This window comes from Diaphorina citri, unplaced genomic scaffold, assembly GCF_000475195.1.
Source record: "Diaphorina citri unplaced genomic scaffold, Diaci psyllid genome assembly version 1.1 scaffold722, whole genome shotgun sequence".
In the NCBI taxonomy this organism is placed as follows: Eukaryota; Metazoa; Arthropoda; class Insecta; order Hemiptera; family Psyllidae; genus Diaphorina; species Diaphorina citri.
Genome location: NW_007378155.1, coordinates 31,165 through 44,679, shown reverse-complemented (window position 1 = coordinate 44,679; position 13,515 = coordinate 31,165).

The following is a 13,515-nucleotide window of genomic DNA, read 5'->3' as shown; positions in this document are numbered from 1 at the left end:
AGATGTTTTTTTCACGTATGTATACCTACCTATGTATATCGGTCCACCGGTATAGAATTATTTCTTTATTATTTGGTTCAATATCTAACCCCCAGCTATCGGTCTAAAAAACTCGTTTTTTCTCCATACATAAACAAACACCCCCAGATCCCAGCACTTGTGGCCTTTCAGTGTAATTCCCATCCTCCTCCTCCACACAATATGTCAGAGTAATGGAGGAGCTTTGGGCAGCATGTGTTCCTGAATGCTCTTCTCCATCTCACCCTCCCGCCAAAATACACACATGTGTGCATCCCAGAACAGAAAGACATTCGAAACACACACATCACAGTTGTCTGATGTTATATATTTTTTTATTAAAGTATTTTCAATTGTAACTGCGAATAAAACATGTTATTTTTTTGTGGTCGTTTTGATTGAAACGTGTTTTAATTTCTGCGACCGCCGAGTGTCATTGGATGCCAAAGGCTGAGACTAGGTTGAGGTTTGAAAATAGATGAAGCTATGTACAAGAATTTAAACCCCTGCGACCGCCGAGTGTCATTGGATGCCAAAGGCTGAGACTAGGTTGAGGTTTGAAAATAGATGAAGCTATGTACAAGAATTTAAACCTATTCTACCTTTGAACCTGGGTAGCTGGGTAGGGAATTGAATTTTGTAAAATTATAGAATGTAGATCAAAGCGTCAGGAAGAATTCTCAAGGATTTTCCATTGAACACATCAGGTGAAATTTCACATTGCCGAACGACGTTTAAAGGGAAATTTTTTACCCCGAGGTAAGTTCCTGGAAACTGAACAAAGCTTTTTCTGGAGACGAAACTCCCCGTTCTGTTCCTATTTGTCCCTCGGACAGGTAACATCAATACAAACGATGTGTCGCCAAGGGATAACCCTTTCAACTCTCCCCCTCCCTACCGTCATGTTATGATAGGATACAATGTAAACATTGAGAAGAAATACGAGGGGCTGTTTTCAAGAGCACTTGACTCTCATCCCATGACGTCATCATTGCCGCTTAATTAACCAATCATCTTTCACCCTCGAACGCAATTTTTCCGAAGATCATTTATGGTGGAAAGCTGCATAAGTTCTCACGGCTTGTTTTTCGGGAGAGGGGTAGAAGTGGGGGGATTGTTTGGAAAGAAATAATTCTGTCCATGTGAATAAGGCCACCTGAGTCAGAACAAGAGATCATCTGGATAAATTTAAGAAGGAGGAAGCTTCCTGAACCAAATAGACATTGTTCGGAAAGCAAAACGCGATTGGATGAAGAGTGAAGAATTGAAGATCAAAACAGCGAAAAAGAGATAGCATCGTCAGCTGTTGGTATTCTTTTATCAAGAAAGGCATGTCATAAAAAGCCTTTTAAGGATATCTCGAATGAAGGCGATCACTGATAACGCTATTCTGTCGCAGTCTCCAAAGCCTAGTTCTAAGATCAATAAAAACAATGTGATCGACGATTGTCGTAAAAAATACGTAAATGATTATGAAATCTCGTTTTTTGCCTGGTCGGTCAGCAAAGTTCAAACTCGTGTTACAGCGAATAAACTGGAAATGAAGACGGAATAAAACACAAAAACAACAGAATTTTACATCCAATTAGTTACTAGGTTCCTTCTTGATGACCACACAGCCACACACGCAACAATTTGCAGGTGCTTCTCGTCAAAATATTCCGAAAAGTCCAAGAATGATCGAAGGTGCTTCAAAATCAAAATAATTAGAACCATCTATGTAGAATATCTTCTTTCTATTCTTGTAGCTTTGACTGCTCACGATGTTGAAGGTTTTTTTGAGAAGTTTTCAGATTCCTGTCAAATTCTTCATTGGATTTTGTTTGATGTTCTAAATATCTATGTATGTAGTTGAGATCTTAATTGTTTGCGCATGTCGGTTTGGACTGAAATCGGTTTGGACTGTTTAGATGACTACTTGCTGGCTGGACCAACTTTACTCACCTTGCTAATTTTCAGTCTGATACAGCCAAAGAAGGTGGGAGAGATAAATCACGTAAATATGTTTCAAACAAAAATAGCCTATAACACTTAAGATCTAACAACTTCCAACAGAATCAGTTAAACACAAATTTCCAGACTCGCCACCCAATGTAAATTTGGAGAGCACTTATGAACCATTGTACAAGATGACTCGCAATATAAAGGTCATTTGTAAACAGTGCGAAGAACATTGTGTGTAGAGTGTGAGTTGTGTTTGTGGAGAGTGTGAAACATCAGTGTTGTAGGAAGACTATGATTTCCAGATTGAACATCGTGTGAGTGAGACTTCTGTTACCATTGGTGAGTGAGACTTCTGATAAGAGACGAATGCATGCTTTAGATTTTGAAATACATATTTAGAAAAAAAAAGTGATATTACTGGCTATTTTCGATGAACGAGTACAATAAATTCATATTTTTCCCTCGGCACCTTGCAAAATGTAACAAAGTCCGTTACTGAAAATGTCTCTCGGACTGCGAAAACTAGGATATACTCATAGGTAAGTAGGAGGTACTCGTATAATGAATAGTACAAACTATGTCTGCACACCTGAACACCTGTGTCAAACGGTCATTTGAATACTATAACCTAGCATTCTATCTACCGCTACTTAACTAACAGGTATGAGCAACACATGTTCTGTGGAAGTGTGCGCGGTGTTTCCGGTTAGAAAAAGCGTCCGGTCTTGTGCCAACGATTATGTTGAGGAGATGTTCACCTAGATTAGATCTGATGATAGAAACATGGGAAGCTCAATTAAACCTATCTATGAGTAATTTTGTTAACGTTGCTTTTGAGAACGTTAAGACATTGGAACCTTTTTGCGTGAAGACAGGTCGTAGATGAGCGAAATGGGGTACCCTAGCTGTAGCTCACATGTTGCTTTTAAAATGGCGGATAGTGGGATGTTCAAGCTCAATTAAACCTATCTATGAGTAATTTTGTTAACGTTGCTTTTGAGAACGTTAAGACATTGGAACCTTTTTGCGTGAAGACAGGCCGTAGATGAGCGAAATGGGGTACCCTAGCTGTAGCTCACATGTTGCTTTTAAAATGGCGGATAGTGGGATGTTGTTCAAAATTCTTTTTCTTTTCATCAAGCTCTTCGAATTTCACACGACAAAGAGTTTCCAGAAACACAACTTCATCCAAGACCTGGTCAAAACACAAGAGGAAACATCGACTTCCAACCAACTGATGAATCGTTTAAATCGTTTTCAACTACAACCAGCAATTTACCAGAAGCTCCCGAACCTGCTACTGTTGCTGCAGAAGAATCGAACCACAGTAATCACACACCTCGTTTTCAACTACAACCAGCAATTTACCAGAAGCTCCCGAACCTGCTACTGTTGCTGCAGAAGAATCGAACCACAGTAATCACACACTAGAACTCACAGCCAACCTATTTATTCATAGCTTTTGGCAACTTTCGAGAATTTTTTCCCACGATATCAATACGGTCCAGTCTCGAGCTAAGGCGATTTTGCTCCGTCTATTTCTTCCTCTTCTTCTTGTACCTACTTCTTCCTCTTTTTCTTCTTCCTCTTCTTCTTATTTTTCTTCTTCGTAGAAGAAGGGGATTGTTTGGAAAGAAATAATTCTGTCCATGTGAATAAGGCCACCTGAGTCAGAACAAGAGATCATCTGGATAAATGAAGGAGGAAGCTTCCTGAACCAAATGGACATTGTTCGGAAAGCAAAACGCGATTGGATGAAGAGTGAAGAATTGAAGATCAAAACAGCGAAAAAAAGATAGCATCGTCAGCTGTTCTCATAAACTAATTCTTATGAATGTATAAAACGTTGAAGTCACAAAACTTCGGAGCAATAAAGTCGATATCGGCCGCCCGCTTCGGTGAATATGAAAGATAAAAGTCAAAAGTATAGGTAATTTTTCGTGGAATGCCTATTAATAAATTCGGTCTTAAGTACAAATTGCGTAAGATGTGCTTTTCAGTTTTTGGGTAAGATGTTTTTTTCACGTATGTATACCTACCTATGTATATCGGTCCACCGGGATAGAATTATTTCTTTATTATTTGGTTCAATATCTAACCCCCAGCTATCGGTCTAAATAACTAAGGCGATCACTGATAACGCTATTCTGTCGCAGTCTCCAAAGCCTAGTTCTAAGATCAATAAAAACAATGTGATCGACGATTGTCGTATAAAATACGTAAATGATTATGAAATCTCGTTTTTTGCCTGGTCAGCAAAGTTCAAACTCGTGTTACAGCGAATAAACTGGAAATGAAGACGGAATAAAACACAAAAACAACAGAATTTTACATCCAATTAGTTACTAGGTTCCTTCTTGATGACCACACACGCAACAATTTGCAGGTGCTTCTCGTCAAAATATTCCGAAAAGTCCAAGAATGATCGAAGGTGCTTCAAAATCAAAATAATTAGAACCATCTATGTAGAATATCTTCTTTCTATTCTTGTAGCTTTGACTGCTCACGATGTTGAAGGTTTTTTTGAGAAGTTTTCAGATTCCTGTCAAATTCTTCATTGGATTTTGTTTGATGTTCTAAATATCTATGTATGTAGTTGAGATCTTAATTGTTTGCGCATGTCGGTTTGGACTGAAATCGGTTTGGACTGTTTAGATGACTACTTGCTGGCTGGACCAACTTTACTCACCTTGCTAATTTTCAGTCTGATACAGCCAAAGAAGGTGGGAGAGATAAATCACGTAAATATGTTTCAAACAAAAATAGCCTATAACACTTGAGATCTAACAACTTCCAACAGAATCAGTTAAACACAAATTTCCAGAAATAGACCGAAAGTTCGCATGATATCAAGATATTATCCTTTTAAAATGTATCTCATTTCAAGTTAACAATTTCATAAAATTGATAATGATAAGTTTAAGATAATGCACGAACAATCTTGAGAACTCATAATAAGTAATACAGGAGGCATGATGGGAATACTAATTACAATCGTAACATATTACATAGGTATGTCGTAAATAAGAGTCTGGGGTATTTTTCATTGAGGACTATGAGGTAATTCAGGTGTTAGCTGATTGAATTCTGGTTGAGGAGTGAAAGTTTTCGTGTGAACACCTTGCAGAGCTCTTTATTGGTTGAAAACTTGAAATTTAAAGTTTATATGTACGTACAGTACATGCAGTAGGTATTGCAAAGGCGGCATTATTGTCTAAGGCCCGCCACACACGTTACGATCGCCGGAAAGGCCACACTCTAAGCAGTTCAGGGTTATTGTGTCAAACCTGTAGACCTTGCCGTTGACCGGCCTCTCTGGCAAATTTAAGATGCGTGGTAGGCCTTAGGCAGGTTATACCATTCAGACAATTGAAATCCAACCACAAAGTCTTTCCAGAGTTTCCTGGACCTCTGAGAACCATGATGTTTCGTAACAGCCATTTTACTACAAAGGCGGCGACGGGCTAAAAAGCTTACCACACACGTTACGATCGCCGGAAAGGCCACACTCTAAGCCTAAGCAGTTCAGGGTTATTGTGTCAAACCTGTAGACCTTGCCGTTGACTGGCCTCTCTGGCAAATTTAAGATGCGTGGTAGGCCTTAGGCAGGTTATCCCATTCAGACAATTGAAATCCAACCACAAAGTCTTTCCAGAGTTTCCAGGGTTTCCTGGACCTCTGAGCACGATGATGTTTCGTAACAGCCATTTTACTATTCCTACATCGGTGCGTACGATAATAACTGGGTGAACATAAAACATGTACTTTTCCTCCCACACTATTACCCAATTTATTCCTGGTTTATCTATCCCACCCACAGTATTGCTCGCATCGTTCTCTAAACATCTCTCTTTGTAGTTACCTCCCACACTCTCCCACCCCTTGGCGTGTGATGTGTGATCAGTAGACTCACTGGGAATACAAATGCAAGCATAATGGAAGAAAAGGAACTAAGGGAAAACAACAAGATAACTACCCAGCGAAGGACAGGAAGCTGAGAAAGGCAATCCCAAGCTGCAAACTTACTCTTAAGATAATATCTACATTACTTTCATACCTTAGAATCCTTAGATAACTTGAAGAAAAGGAACTAAGGGAAAACAACAAGATAACTACCCAGCGAAGGACAGGAAGCTGAGAAAGGCAATCCCAAGCTGCAAACTTACTTTTAAGATAATACCTACATTACTTTCATACCTTAGATAACTTAGATTATGAGAACTACTTAATTACCAAAACTTTGGTATTGCATCTACGTTATTCCTAATTTTCCCACTTTCGCCACTGATGTTCATGAACCTTGGAAATGATACCTGCAGGACAGAATCGAAAATATCTTCAGAATGTTCATCTCCTGAGAGAACTAGAAGAGAAAGAATATCACATTGCCTCCTTGAAAAATGACCCTCGTGAAAAAGGGTGTTGCATATTATGTACCCTTGCAGCGCATAATGGGGTAAGTAGCCCTCCCATCTCAAGGTCCACATAGTCTTTCCTCTTTCTCCTCCTACCACCACATATGTACAAACCCACCAATGTCACCACACCACATATACCCACACTCTTGTGTTCAAAGACATGATCACCACCCTTCAATGTCACCACATACACCCACACTCTTGTGTTCAGAGACATGATCACCACCCTTCAATGTCACCACATACACCCACACTCTTGTATTCAAAGACAGACAAACACCAGTTTGTGCATTTATGACAAGAAACAAGATCCAGATTGCAGGGGTAATAAGATGAAGGATAGATAAGAAGGATGAGGTATATTGGTATGAGTGACTGGTGACGGGACAGGATAGAATGGTAGAGAAAACAGCAAGTGAGCTAGAAAGGGAGGAGAGAAAAGAAAGAGGAGGTCTTGAAATTTTGGTAGGAGGAAATGAGAATATGTAGAAGACGGAAGTGAGGTAAAGGGGAAAGATAGGTGAAGAGAGGAAGGTGAAGAGGAATTGAAAAAGGATAAAGGAAACGAAGGAAAAAGAAGAAAAGGAGAAAGAAATATCAAAATAGAGGAAGAAGAAGAAGAGTAAGAAGAAGGAAGTATGAAAAGGGGGTGAAGGAAAAGAAAGAAGAAGAAGGAGGAGAAGGAAGAGAAAGAGGAGGAGTAGGAGGAGAAAGACGGGTTTAATCTGAGAAAAGTTCATTGTTTCTTTTATTGTGCTGCATTTTGTTGGTTTGTCACTTGGTTTTCGTCGAAGTTTTCAATCTTATAATAGCACCAATAACAATTGGGGTAGATTCTTTAAAATAAATTTAATCCAAAGACTCAAACTTCAAATAAAGTTCTTTAATACAAGATCTTCAACCAAGTCAATATACCTTTTGATAAATTTAATGATACTTGATATGCAATATAAATCACAGTACTTGTAGATAATGTGCAGAAACCAAAGTCATAATACTCAGATGTCAACCAAATTTAAACAACATTTAAACCTACCTAGTTCCAGCCTGTAACAAGAGATGTGAGCTACCAAGGGAGGAGGATGGGTGAAAGAGAAGGAGAACTGGAGGAGGAGGAAGAGAAGAAGAACTGGAGGAGGAGGAAGAGAAGAAGAACTGGAGGAGGAGGAGGAAGAGAAGAAGAACTGGAGGAGGAAGAGGAGGAGAAGAAGAAGACGGTAGAGGGATTGGAAGGAGGAAGAGGAGGATGAAAGGTGATGGAGGGGGTAAATATTGAGAGCGTGTTTTGTGACAAATGTGACATTTTGCTTTTTTTTTTCTCAAAATGTCACCACCAGAATATTTTTAATTCGTGCCTTTTGACTTTTTTCTCTTCTGAGTGTTTTTCTTGTGTTTTTGAAGGCGTTTGTAATTAGCTCATTAGCGGTGATATTTCGTATTGGGAATTTATCAGTCTATTCCTTGATCTTGTGTCATCCTCTTACATAACTTGTGGGTGCCTATTACTCATACTACAGGATCCTTGCTCTGTTCAATCTTTCAAATTCTCCATCCATTTTCTTCATAGTTGCCTTTGTTACCATATGTTCTTGAAAATTTCCTTCCAATGTTCCAAGGGTACCAAGTACCATGTGCGGTTACGTTTTGAAGCAGATTTCATAGTCAGTTTCCTCCTTTAAATTTGCTTCAACAAACTGATACTTCCCCATTTCCCATGTTAACACAGCTAAATCGAGAGCTTAAAAATATCTTCTGACAAATCCTACAGTACGAGTATTACCTAAAAAGTCTAAAACCAGCACCATTTCTCTTCCTTAACCAGTACCATGTGCGGTTACGTTTTGAAGCAGATTTCATAGTCAGTTTCCTCCTTGAAATTTGCTTCAACAAACTGATACTTCCCCATTTCCCATGTTAACACAGCCACAGCTAAATCGAGAGCTTAAAAACATCTTCTGACAAATCCTGCAATACGAGTATTACCTAAAAAGTCTAAAACCAGCACCATTTCTCTTCCTTAACACATTCTTTCCTTTGAAGACTGACATCCCGAAATAGACCAAAAATTTCCCTACGAATATCAACAAATTTCAACACCCATCATTTCTATTCTAGACTGGAAACAATAGAATGCACATCAACGTGTGACGGAGCAGAGAGCATGAAACAACATCTGTTCACAATCAAAATTGCTTCTGAGGGAGGAGGGGGCTGAGAAATGTGGTCGGGGGGGGCATCCCACATGATACAGTATTGGAATTGAAACACACAATATTGGGAGGGGGACGCACGAGAAAAGTTTTATTTTTTTTTTTTTTTTTTTTTTTTTTTTTTTTACACAAATACATATATCGAAACCAATACCTACTGTCTTTTTACCGACCTCAGTGGTGTAGTACATATAGTGATTAGCTCGGAACTTTAGCGCAGTTGTGAACATCGGGGCACGACATTTGAGACAAACACAACTAAAATCGGTACCTTTCCAATACCTACTTTCCTCTAGATATTCTTCCTTTTTTCGGACAACGAAAGTAGACAAAATATAATGCACACATATTGCTTCGAACTTATAAGTCGCACACGTGGCAAGCTGTTGCCTCAGCAATAACACTGAAATTGGTCGCACAGTGGGGGCATCATTCGGGGAACTTCAGGACAGTATTGTCTGGGGTTGAGCACAATTTTCGCTAGAAAATCAATTAGAAGAGACCTAGGCCTCCTACCCTCATGTGTGTTGAAACCACAGGAGATATCATAAGGGTGGAAAATCGGAGTTTGATTAGTTTTCTGAATACGCGTATTTTTTTACTGTGTGGTTTTACGAGAATTGCGAAAGGGAGAGAAGGCTTGGAAAAAAGGTAGAACTGCTAAAACGGTGCTATATTGAACCGTTGACTATTGGGTGTACAGTTGTAGGTAAGCGCATACCTGAAAGTCTATCATTCTCGGTTCCCTACTACGAGTATAACCACTCCATATTTTTTTCCATTTCCCTATCCAAGTTCCAATAAGTCCAGTCTAGAACTAGACGCCACCAAAGTTAAACCAGACAGCAAGCGAGACACTCGCGATGACGCAAACTGATAAACATTTCAAACTCAACTTGAATCCGAGGAAGAAATGGAAGTAGAGAAAAAAAAATTAAAACAAGTTGGAGAGATGAAAAAATAGGCAAAAACTAGGCAAAAAGAGAGGAAGAAGAGGAGGAGAAGAAAAAAAAAAATGGTAAAAATAAAGAAAGAAACGAATTGGAATGATCAAATCAACGAACTTTACAGAAAAGGTCTGGTCTAGGTCTGTCTACCTCTGGTGTTTCTTGTGGCCTACCTTAAGGCCAACGTAGAGGACATCAGAATTACATTCCTTGCATTTCAGGAAGGTCTGGTAGAAATGCTCAAAGTAAAAGAAATTTTATTGGTGGAATGAAAAAGATAAGGAACCTTAAAGGAAATGAATTTTTTCTGAAGATTGTTTAACATAAAATGTCTTTCGCCTTACTAAACTTGTACTTACTTTCAAAATCATTCTTCAGCTACCGTTGTCCGATTCCTCCGATTTCCCAAAGACTATCTATCGTAAGAAGAAAAGTTCCCTAGGTAGCAGAAGGTAGGTACCATAAAAGCTTTACAGATACCAATTACCTATCATATTTCGCTACCACGCACGCTATGCGCCTTCTTTGGTATTCTACCTTCATCTCTTTAATTACCTAGCATCTCATTAATTATTACTCGATCACTTGCATTTCTTGATTATCTGATTACCAAAGCTCCAAGTAGTACAATCTGCTAGTAGTAAACTCTCCAACATCCCAGACAAAAAACCTGGGGGACGTGCAGTGTTTGCAGAATTTCTAATCAAAATTCCTCAGGTTAGTTAGAGGAATCCGAGATAGAATCTCCATCCATGTGGATCTAGAAATTCTAGACTCTCAGTTGATGGACATAAATGGAAATCACTCTAGACTGGACCACGCCAAACGAGTGACCACAAAACAAATAAACCACTACGTGATATACTCCGAGAGACCACAGCCAACCACGTGCTTCGTGTTGAAGAAACCCAACAAGCCCTGATGGAAACCGAAGAGATTTGTAGAGAACCAAATGAAACCAAACAAACCCCAATGGAAATACCTAACAGATTAGTAGAGAGCCAACTGACTTGGAATCTTGGAAACCAAATGGCTATAAACCAGACCCTGGTCGATTGGATTTTAGATTAAAACCTGATGATAGATTATCGAAGCCCTGATGGAAACCGAAGAGATTTGTAGAGAACCAAATGAAACCAAACAAACCCCAATGGAAATACCTAACAGATTAGTAGAGAGAGCCAACTGACTTGGAAACCAAATGGCTATAAACCAGACCCTGGTCGATTAGATTTTAGATTAAAACCTGATGATAGATTATCGTTTAGATGAAAACCACGACACATGTGAAGACTGATATTACTGTTGCTGAGTAATGAATGTGTTTCAATTCGAAATTTCCGGTCAATAAAATACACCAGAACATTTGTAGATTGGTTACGTTATGGAAATTGAATATTAGAGGAAGCCTTCTTTGACTTTGTGATCTTCGGACTTCCTAATCCTTTTTATAGAATACCAAATCAAACTTGACAAATGAGTAAATCTGTGCACACATTTAGCATGACGAGTACCTACTTAACATCCGTTCTGATCAACTATTGGCTATTCTTGTTTGTCTACTATTCTAAGCCAATTGAGGAAGGCTTTTGGTTAGTACAATGGTACATAATTATTGCTATTATAAGTATTCATAGTCATAATTATGTATGAATATGTGAAGTGTCAGATCAGTATCTCATGTTACCATTGTGTTCTACTCAGATTATAAAGTTACCATTAAGAAACCTTTGAGGTGCTAACACTACATTCCTCAGTCCACACCCAAAGTTCCGCCTACAAGTCTTGCCTATCCAATATCTATCCAGCATTACTATCAAGCCATGTTTTGCCTAAGTATCTACGAATCTATCCATACAATTTCCGCCTACAAGTCTTGCCTATCCAATATCTATCCAGCATTACTATCAAGCCATGTTTTGCCTAAGTATCTACGAATCTATCCATACATCCTCATTACTGCGGTCTAGTCATTTCTCATGGGACCAGGCTGCACGTAGTCGAATGGATTGTTTATTCTGATATTATCCGGAATGGGTTCATTCACAAATTTCTCATCTGTGGATCTCTCTCGTATTGGAGAGGTGCTGTGTTTACCTCGTCAAGTGAACCCTATCCAAACCTATTATTTCGTACGTGCCTGTGTTACAATCAATGGTTTTAGCCGTAAATTACATGTTGCTCTTGAGAGAGTATTACCTATTATTTCGTACGTGCCTGTGTTACAATCAATGGTTTTAGCCGTAAATTACATGTTGCTCTTGAGAGAGTATTATTTGTCAATATGAGATTCTAGACCCAGGGACAAAAAGAAGGTTTCAGAACATTATTTCCTGGACACTTCACCCTCTGAATTATCTGTAACCTAATCTGTATGTCATTGGTAAACAACTAGCACTTTCTGTACATATAGTAGGTGCCTAACTTTTCCAATGGCTCTTGTGTTTAAAAAAAGCAGCACCTAAATTTATAAAGATCATCAATGTATAAATACATCTGGTGAAGAATACACTAGATACCTACAGGATGTGTTTCCTCAGAACGTCAGACGTGGTGTTGGTAAATAATTTACTGAGATGATTTTGCAGAAATACAGGCGATACTTGTGCTATTTGACAATTCGACAGTAGTCAGTTTACAGCAAAAAGCATTGATCATTTCACAGCATGGATAATCCAAACTTTCCAGATCCACATGGATGGAGATTCTATCTCGGATTCCTCTAACCCGAGGAATTTTGATTAGAAATTCTGCAAACACTGCACGTCCCCCAGGTTTTTTGTCTGGGATGTTGGAGAGTTTACTACTAGCAGATTGTACTACTTGGAGCTTTGGTAATCAGATAATCAAGAAATGCAAGTGATCGAGTAATAATTAATGAGATGCTAGGTAATTAAAGAGATGAAGGTAGAATACCAAAGAAGGCGCATAGCGTGCGTGGTAGCGAAATATGATAGGTAATTGGTATCTGTAAAGCTTTTATGGGACTTACCTACTGCTACCTAGGGAACTTTTCTTCTTACGATAGATAGTCTTTATACTACTTGGAGCTTTGGTAATCAGATAATCAAGAAATGCAAGTGATCGAGTAATAATTAATGAGATGCTAGGTAATTAAAGAGATGAAGGTAGAATACCAAAGAAGGCGCATAGCGTGCGTGGTAGCGAAATATGATAGGTAATTGGTATCTGTAAAGCTTTTATGGTACCTACCTTCTGCTACCTAGGGAACTTTTCTTCTTACGATAGATAGTCTTTGGGAAATCGGAGGAATCGGACAACGGTAGCTGAAGAATGATTTTGAAAGTAAGTACAAGTTTAGTAAGGCGAAAGACATTTTATGTTAAACAATCTTCAAAAAAAAATTCATTTCCTTTAAGGTTCATTATCTTTTTCATTCCACCAATAAAATTTCTTTTACTTTGAGCATTTCTACCAGATCTTCCTGAAATGCAAGGAATGTAATTCTGATGTCCTCTACGTTGGCCTTAAGGTAGGCCACAAGAAACACTGGAATCGGACAACGGTAGCTGAAGAATGATTTTGAAAGTAAGTACAAGTTTAGTAAGGCGAAAGACATTTTATGTTAAACAATCTTCAGAAAAAATTCATTTCCTTTAAGGTTCCTTATCTTTTTCATTCCACCAATAAAATTTCTTTTACTTTGAGCATTTCTACCAGACCTTCCTGAAATGCAAGGAATGTAATTCTGATGTCCTCTACGTTGGCCTTAAGGTAGGCCACAAGAAACACCAGAGGTAGACAGACCTAGACCAGACCTTTTCTGTAAAGTTCGTTGATTTGATCATTCCAATTCGTTTCTTTCTTTATTTTTACCATTTTTTTTTTTCTTCTCCTCCTCTTCTTCCTCTCTTTTTGCCTAGTTTTTGCCTATTTTTTCATCTCTCCAACTTGTTTTAATTTTTTTTTCTCTACTTCCATTTCTTCCTCGGATTCAAGTTGAGTTTGAAATGTTTA